Source organism: Schistocerca cancellata, chromosome 7, assembly GCF_023864275.1.
Source record: "Schistocerca cancellata isolate TAMUIC-IGC-003103 chromosome 7, iqSchCanc2.1, whole genome shotgun sequence".
Taxonomy (NCBI): Eukaryota; Metazoa; Arthropoda; class Insecta; order Orthoptera; family Acrididae; genus Schistocerca; species Schistocerca cancellata.
Window position 1 is genome coordinate 62,657,490 of NC_064632.1, and position 8,745 is coordinate 62,666,234.

Below are 8,745 nucleotides of genomic sequence, written 5' to 3' on the forward strand. Positions count from 1 at the left end.
CCTTTTTGGCTCCATTTGTTCTGCCTCTGAGTAGGCGGAGCAAGTTTAGTCTCGTTTTAGCTTTGGTCATAATGTCCCTTGCGTGTGCCTCCCATGACATATGTTTGTCAAGGGCAATACCCAGATACCTCGCAGTATCTTTCGCCTTTATGGTTTGTCCCCATAGTCGTAATCTGCAGCCTTCTGGGTTCTGTTGGATGCGCGGGATTAGCCGAGCGGTCTCAGGCGCTGCAGTCATATACTGTGCGGATGGTCCCGGCGGAGGTTCGAGTCCTCCCTCGGGCATAGGTGTGTGTGTTAGTCCTTAGGATAATTTAGGTTAAGTAGTGTGTAAGCTTAAGGACTGATGACCTTAGAAGTTAAGTCCCATAAGATTTCACACACAGTTGAACATTTTTTTGATTCTGTTGGCACGTGCGAGCGCGTTTATGTTTAAAAAAATAATAATTTGTGAAACTTCCTGGCAGATTAAAACTGTGTGCCGGGCCGAGGCTCGAAATCGGGACCTTTGCCTTTCGCGGGCAAGTGCTCTACGGGGCGTGAGTCGTGCTTCGGTAGCTCAGATGGTAGAGCACTTGCCCGCGAAAGGCAAAGGTCCCGATTTCGAGCCTCGGCCCGGCACACAGTTTTAATCTGCCAGGAAGTTTCATATCAGCGCACACTCCGCTGCAGAATGAGAATCTCATTCTGGAAACATCCCCCAGGCTGTGGCTAAGCCATGTCTCCGCAATATCCTTTCTTTCAGGAGTGCTAGTTCTGCAAGTTTCGCAGGAGAGCTTCTGTAAAGTTTGGAAGGTAGGAGACGAGGTACTGGCAGAAGTAAAGCTGTGAGTACCGGACGTGAGTCGTGCTTCGGTAGCTCAGATGGTAGAGCACTTGCCCGCGAAAGGCAAAGGTCCCGAGTTCGAGTCTCGGTCGGGCACACAGTTTTAATCTGCCAGGAAGTTTCATATCAGCGCACACTCCGCTGCAGAGTGAAAATCTCATTCTGGAAATAATTTGTGTCTTGGCAGCGTTTGGTTTGATCTTCCATTGGCTGAGCCAGCTTTCTAGTAGGGATAGGTATTCCTGGGTTTGTCTATTGGTATCCTGTGTTGTTGGTGCATGACACCAGTACACTGTGTCGTCTGCGTACAGCGTCAGACCCTCGTTTCACGTGTTGGGTATTGGGATGTCTACTGTGTATAATATGTATAGCTGGGGAGAAATGATAGCTCCCTGTGGGACTCCTGCTTCTGGCAAAAAAGGGTATGATTCCGCATCGTCGACGACGACCTTGGAAGGGCGGTTTTTGAGGATGTTCGACAAGAGTGTGGTGATCTTTGCAGCTACACCCATTTTTAGAAGCTTGTCGAACGCCCTTTCGATGCGGAGGCCCGGACACAGCAACGTTAGCCGAAGGCCGTTGGGAGACCCTGTCGGTAGCCTCTTGGTTCATCTGGGCTGTCAGTCGCACCTGTGTTCGCCAATACACGTCTCTGAAGCTGTCGTTCAACCCCGGCATGGTTGGCTCGTGGTATACAACAGTTGCATCGGCGCAGTTTTTGGATAGCGCCAATTTGTCACGCGCAGTATACTTTAACCTCTCTGGCACGCGAACTGTTTACAGACTTAGCCGTTTCGGAAATACTTCCACCTTGGTCCAAAAGCCAATGATCATGTCCGTTTGCGCGTCAGATAAATCAATCCGTTTTCGCATTACGACGGCGACTGCACGACACACTTTATACACCCTCCTCTGCTAGTGCTGCCACCTGCCGGCTGTGAGAGGTTGTTGCAACTTGACGTCGAATATAGACGGTTGCCACATTAATGTAACTGAACTGTGTAGTTCTTTCGTATTTACTGGAGACCATAATATCGTATATTGTTTTCTAATTCTGACAACCTTTTGTTCGCATTTAAAACCATTATCAGTTTCTTGGAAGGAGTATATAAGGGGGTCTATACAAGGGCGATGTACTTGAGGACAATATCATGGAAATGGAAGAGGATGTAGATGAAGATGAAATGGGAGATATGATACTGCGTGAAGAGTTTGACAAAGCACTGAAAGACCTGAGTTGAAACAAGGCCCCGGGAGTAGGCAACATTCTATTAGAACTATTGACGGCCTTGGGAGAGCCAGTCCTGACAAAACTCTACCGTCTGGTGAGCAAGATGTATGAGACAGGCGAAATACCCTCAGACTTCAAGAAGAATATAATAGTTCCAATTCAAAAGAAAGCGGGTGTTGACAGATGTGAAAATTACCGAACTATCAGTTTAATCAGTCACGGCTGTAAAATACTAACACGAATTCTTTACAGACGAATGGAAAAACTGGTAGAAGCCGACCTCGGGGAAGATCAGTTTGGATTCCGTAGAAAAACTGGAACACGTGAGGCAATACTGACCCTACGTCTTATCTTAGAAAACAGATTAAGGAAAGGCAAACCTACGTTTCTAGCATTTGTAGACTTAAAGAAAGCTTTTGACAATGTTGACTGGAATACTCTCTTTCAAATTCTGAAGGTGGCAGGGGTAAAATACAGGGAGCGAAAGGCTATTTACAATTTGTACAGAAACCAGATGGCAGTTATAAGAGTCGAGGTACATGAAAGGAAAGCAGTAGTTGAGAAGGAAGAGAGGCAGGATTGTAGCCTCTCCCCGATGTAATTCAATCTGTATGTTGAGCAAGCAGTAAAGGAAACAAAAGAAAAATTCAGAGTAGGTTTTAAAATCCATGGAGAAGAAATAAAAACTTTGAGGTTCGCCGATGACATTGTAATTCTGTCAGAGACAGCAAAGGACTTGGAAGAGCAGTTGAACGGAATGGACAGCGTCTTGAAAGGAGGATATATTATGAACATCAACAAGAGCAAAACGAGAATAATGGAATGTAGTCGAACGAAGTCGGGTGATGCTGAGGGAATTAGATTAGGAAATGAGACACTTAAAGTTGTAAAGGAGTTTTGCTATTTGGGGAGCAAAATAACTGATGATGGTCGAAGTAGAGAGGATATAAAATGTAGACTGTAAATGGCAAGGAAGGTGTTTCTGAAGAAGAGAAATTTGTTAACATCGAATGTAGATTTAAGCGTCAGGAAGTCGTTTCTGAAAGTATTTGTATGGAGTGTAGCCATGTATGGAAGTGAAACATGGACGATACATAGTTTAGACAAGAAGAGAATAGAAGCCTTCGAAATGTGGTGCTACAGAAGAATGCTGACGATTAGATGGGTAGATCACATAACTAACGAGAAGGTATTGAGTAGAATTGGGGGGAAAAGGAGTTTGTGGCACAACTTGACTAGAAGAAGGGATTGGGTGGTAGGACATGTTGTGAGGCATCAAGGGATCACCAATTTAGTATTGGAGGGCAGCGTGAAGAGGAAAAATTGTAGAGGGAGGCCAAGAGATGAATACACTAAGCAGATTCATAAGGATGTCTGTTGCAGTAGGTACTGGGAGATGAAGAAGCTTGCACAGGATAGAGTAGCATGGAGAGCTGCATCAAACCAGTCTCAGGACTGAAGACCACAACCGCAACATCAGTTTCTTACTGATGTGAATTATCAACAATGTTGGCAAATGTTTAATTAAATTAAGGAAGCTGAGGAAAAGGGTACTGTTATTTTGGCGGAAAGTTGGAAGCACGCCCTAATGCGATTCAGTTAATCCGGAAATTATGCTCTATTCCGAACCCATTAGGTATGCTGTCTAATGGTCGAAAGATTTGCCAATCGTAGGAAAGGAGGAATTTCTAAAGATAAGATTAGAGTGACAAATCGACAGCGGTCCATACCCTGCAGTAGTCCCACGGGGACTGTCAATCCGCACGAATGTATTTTTTCCCGTCCTTTTAATCTCTTCAGATCTAGGAATCATATGACCCCTGTACCTTCCTACAATCAACAGTACTACATTATTCGTTTGTTTCATTTGTACTGGAGCAGCGGTGGTGGAGAGGGCAACAATTACGCACTAACAGTCCGGCGCGAGCAACGGCGTTTGATACAATTTGCGCTGTTGCCTTTCGGAGAAATAGTAAAAGGGAAGCCATTATAGCCATATTATAATCTCACAGATTTTCTTGTTTTTGCAGTGCTACTTTCTGTTAATTACTTTGTTTTGTTAGGCGCATTATATTCTTAAGGCCGAAATGTACTTGGATCAAGTCAACACCTTGATAATACAGTGCTGATGAAGAGACGGGTAAATCAGAAATGATTGTTATACACACTTAGACGAGAGGAAGTGTTTACATGTGTTACAAGTTTCGTGCACTCTACAACTGCGCTAGAAACACTCGCTGATGGTCTTTGGTCATATTTTATTCCTTACTCAATGTTGAAGGTAACAGTTTTTCAGTAAATCACGTTCTTAACAACACAGACAGCTGCAATCTACAAAGACTTTCTGCACCTGTTGAGTTGTCAGCTTGTTTCAGAACACGTGCGAGTCCGAGATGTCATTAAATTACAAACATAATGTGGTGTCACCGCCAGACACCACACTTGCTAGGTGGTAGCTTTTAAATCGGCCGCGGTCCGCTAGTATACGTCGGACCCGCGTGTCGCCACTGTCAGTGATGGCAGACCGAGCGCCGCCACACGGCAGGTCTAGTGAGACTTACTAGCACTCGCCCGAGTTGTACATCCGACGTTGCTAGCCATGGTTCACTGAGAATTACGCTCTCATTTGCCGAGACGATAGTTAGCATAGCCTTCAGCTACATTTGCTACGACCTACCAAGGCGCCGTATTCAATTGATATTGAGATACTATTAATGTATCATCAAGAGCGATGTTCTACAAATGTGGATTAAAGTTAAGTATTCCAGAAGCTACGTACTTTTCTTTATAGCATTCATTACGTATCCTGTTTCAGACCTCACGCCAGTCTGCGTGAGTTTAAGTGCGTGCCTTTCGGCTTCCTCTCATTGTGTCTAGGCTGTCTTGTCTAGGCCAGGGCAACAGTCGAACATTTTCGGTATCCAGAAAGGCCCGTACAGGACCTGTAACATGCGGTCGTGCATTGTCCTGCTGAACTGTAGGGTTTCGCATGGATCGAATGCAGGGTAGAGCCACGGGTCGTAACACATCTGAAATGTTACGTCCACTGTTCAAAGTGCCGTCAATGCGAACAAGAGGTGACCGAGACGAGTAGCCAATGGCAACCCATACCATCACGCCGAATGATACGCCAGTATGGCGATGACGAATACACGCTTCCAATGTGCGTTCACCGCGACGTCGCCAAAAACGGTAGCGACCATCTTGATCCTGTAAACAGGAACTGGATTCATCTGAATAAATGAGTTTTGCCATTCGTGCACCCAGGTTCGTCGTTGAGTACAACATCGCTGGCGCTCCTGTCTGTGGTGCAGCGCCAAGGGTAACGGCAGGCATGGTCTCCGAGCTGATAGTCCGTGCTGCTGCAAACGTCGTCGAACTGTTCGTGCAGATGGTTGTTGTCTTGCAAACGTCCCCATATGTTGACTCAGGGATCGAGACGTGGCTGCACGATCCGTTACAGCCATGCGGATAAGATGCCTGTCATCTCGATTGCTAGGGATACGAGGCCGTTGTATCCAGTACGGCGTTCCGTATTACCCTCCTGAACCCACCGATTCCATATTCTGCTAACAGTCATTGGATCTCGACCAACGCGAGCAGCAATGTCGCGATACGATAAACCACAACGCAATAGGCTAGAATCCGACCTTCATCAAAGTCGGAAACGTGATGGTACGCATTTCTCCTCCTTACACGAGGCATCACAACAACGATTCACCAGGCAACGCCGGTCAACTGCTGTTTGTGTGTGAGAAATCGGTTGGAAACTTTCGTCATGTCAGCACGTTGTAGGTGTCGCCACCGGCGCCAACCTTGTGTGAATGCTCTGAAAAGCTAATGATTTGCATATCACAGCATCTTCTTCCTGTCGGTTAAATTTCGCGGCTGTAGCACGTCATCGTGGTGTAGCAATTTTAATGGCCAGTAGTGTAGATCTCGCGAGTGCATACGGAGAAAAGATAATACATTATGTTTTCCTGTGTCCGATCTTAATTATTTTTCCTCCTCATTTTACCACTACTGAAACGAAATTGAATTTAGGAGATGTTGATATGGCGATCATCTAGCGGTGGAACCGTTATACTGATAAGACTCACAAAAAGTCATCTGTGATATCGAATCGCCCTTACTGCGAACTGGAATGACTCAAACAGTGAGAAAGATTGTTGACAGTGTAACAAGAGCAAAATTGATGACAATAAACTAGCGGAAGAAAACCTCCTTATCCTAGCAAATAAGTGCACTTTTCACCGCAGTAGCACAGTATTTGACTGCGAGTTTGAGACGTTTCCAGTTTCCCCTCGAATGTTCATAACAAACAAAGCTGTTGCAGCTTGTTGCGCAATACTGGGGTGGACTGCAGAACATTTCTTAAGCGGTACCCTGAAGTCGGCTGTTAGAGGATTGCCCAACGGCTACAGAGGTCAGAGCACGTTGTTCAGAGTGGGGCGAAGAATCATAGCAGAGATTGGTTCGCATCGCTCAACAGTTCCGTACCTTATCGCAGAGCCACCGCGTGGTACGAAGGTGTGCGCAGATAAAAGCACTGCTACTCGTGAGCCTGGTCACTTCCATGTAGGAAAACTGTGACCGTGCACACAAACAGGTGCGCCCTCACGAGCAGATGTTCAGTCATTCGCTTTGTCAGTTTAAAAGAAAGCACGTCAGAGCGGCGTTTGTCTGTCGACTACATTGTAGAGCGAGATTACGCAATATTGAGTCAAATGAACAAAGCAATATTGCCTTAAGGAGCTCCGGAACGCCCTATACTTGCAATGTTAAAATAACGCTTATAAATTACATCTTTCCTCACAAAGTATTTCAGGTAGGAAGCTGAACTTTTTACAGATTATTTATTGGAATATGGGCTACAACTTAACACAGGGATTTTACAAAATTTTAGTTCAGTTATTAAAAATGATTTTTTTTCAATTGTAATGAAATATTCACAACATTTTTTTGCAATTTTTTATTTATATATTCAAAAATATACAGTTTTTTGGAAAAAGGCTGTGTTAAATTATGCAGAAGGTACTGTGTAACATTTACTGAAAGTTTGAAACAAATATGTTTGGAAGATCCTTAGAAAACATGTAATTAGTATGAGAAAATAAAAGTTTTGGGAATCGAGTGACAAAGATTGGATTAACTTTTTAGTGCATTCCAGGTCCATAGGATGGATTATCTTCATCCTCTGCAAACTCCTCCTCCAGCTTCCTCTTGTTCCTCCTCCTGTTTACTCTTGCTTGTATTTCTAGACTCTTTACAGCCCTGTCTGCAGCCCGAAGGCGTTCCTTGTCTAAAGCAAGCATCGCTCGTACCATGTTAGAACCTATCTTCATTCCCATATTTCTAAATACCTTGCACCTTACAATGTTGCCATCATTGAAAGTCGCAACAGCAACTTTACTTTTACTCATTATTATACTTCAACAAAACAGAGACTCAAGTAACAGAATTAATTACGAATATTTTCGAGATAACGACAGAGTAAATAAACATGAAACAATCGACAATCACACCAGCGATATATATTGAACCATCACAGGTTAGCCACAACACATACTTTATCTCACATCACTAAAATGTACCTGATGAACACGGACGTTAATAATAACACCATTTGACAGCAGTTTAACAGCGCCACAGTGGGTCACGCCCATGTAGAACACATTTAAAACAAAATTAAAAGTAGTTGTAGTCTTCGGAATTGAATAAATTATATATCTATTAAAAGGCAATAGTCTGCAGATTCAGAAAACGCAAGAAAGTAAAAATTGAACTTTTCATGATTTTGAGCCTTTCCGGAGCCCCTTAAAGATATTTGATACCACTGCCTGGAACCAAGTGAGTTCTTATTTTAACTTTCACCTGGACAGGTGGTTTCTTTTGTTTCCGCGGGAGATATTTCAATACAAGTCTGTATGGTTTTGAATGCTCGATTTCAGCGACCTCAGATTACTAAACGCAGACATAAAACAATGTGGTTTAAAACTTCCGTGATGACCGATATTAATGCACATCTAAGTTTTCCTGAAATCTTTATTCTGGAATATTTTACAGAATTGTTTAATGACTTCAAATAACTCTTGTGAATGCGTGGTTTCCTTCGCTTCAAAATGAAAGTGAACAGTGTCTGCAGAGCAGTTCTGTATTCTGAACCCAAATTTTTTCAACAGAGGCAGTTTTTCGTGAAAGTCTGTCAGACTGAAACTTCCTGGCAGATTAAAACTGTGTGCCGGACCGAGACTCGAACTCGGGACCTGTGCCAGCTTGGGTAGCTCAGTTGGTAGAGCACTTGCCCCCCTGAGGCAAAGGTCCCGAGTTCGAATCTCGGTCTGGCACGCAGTTTTAATCTGCCAGGAAGTTTCATATCAGCGCACACTCCGCTGCAGAGTGAAAATCTTATTCCAGCCTTCCAGATTTCTTTCATTCGTCGAACTTTTTTGTTTCTGAATGCAGGAGGTAATAAAATCTAATGGCTTGTTTAAGAAGCGTTCACAGAAATATCTTTTGTTACTTCGTAAGAGTGACTATGCTAAGTGCCAGCTTTCTTTCATCAGAGATCTGTTGCTATCCAAAAATTGTGCAGTATCCAATACAAATAGAAACATTAACTTTTCGGAGATCAGCACATCAGTATTTAACTGGCATCAAATACTTGATTATAGTTGCGTAGAACAAG

General features: G+C 43.8%; 1 non-coding gene across 1 annotated transcript; it reads left to right on the forward strand.

The window, feature by feature from the left end:
- Positions 1 to 8,331: 8,331 nt before the first annotated feature.
- On the forward strand, positions 8,332 to 8,408 carry Trnar-ccu (transfer RNA arginine (anticodon CCU)). Its single transcript has one exon. It is a non-coding gene; the product is annotated as a tRNA-Arg (tRNA).
- Positions 8,409 to 8,745: the final 337 nt, after the last annotated feature.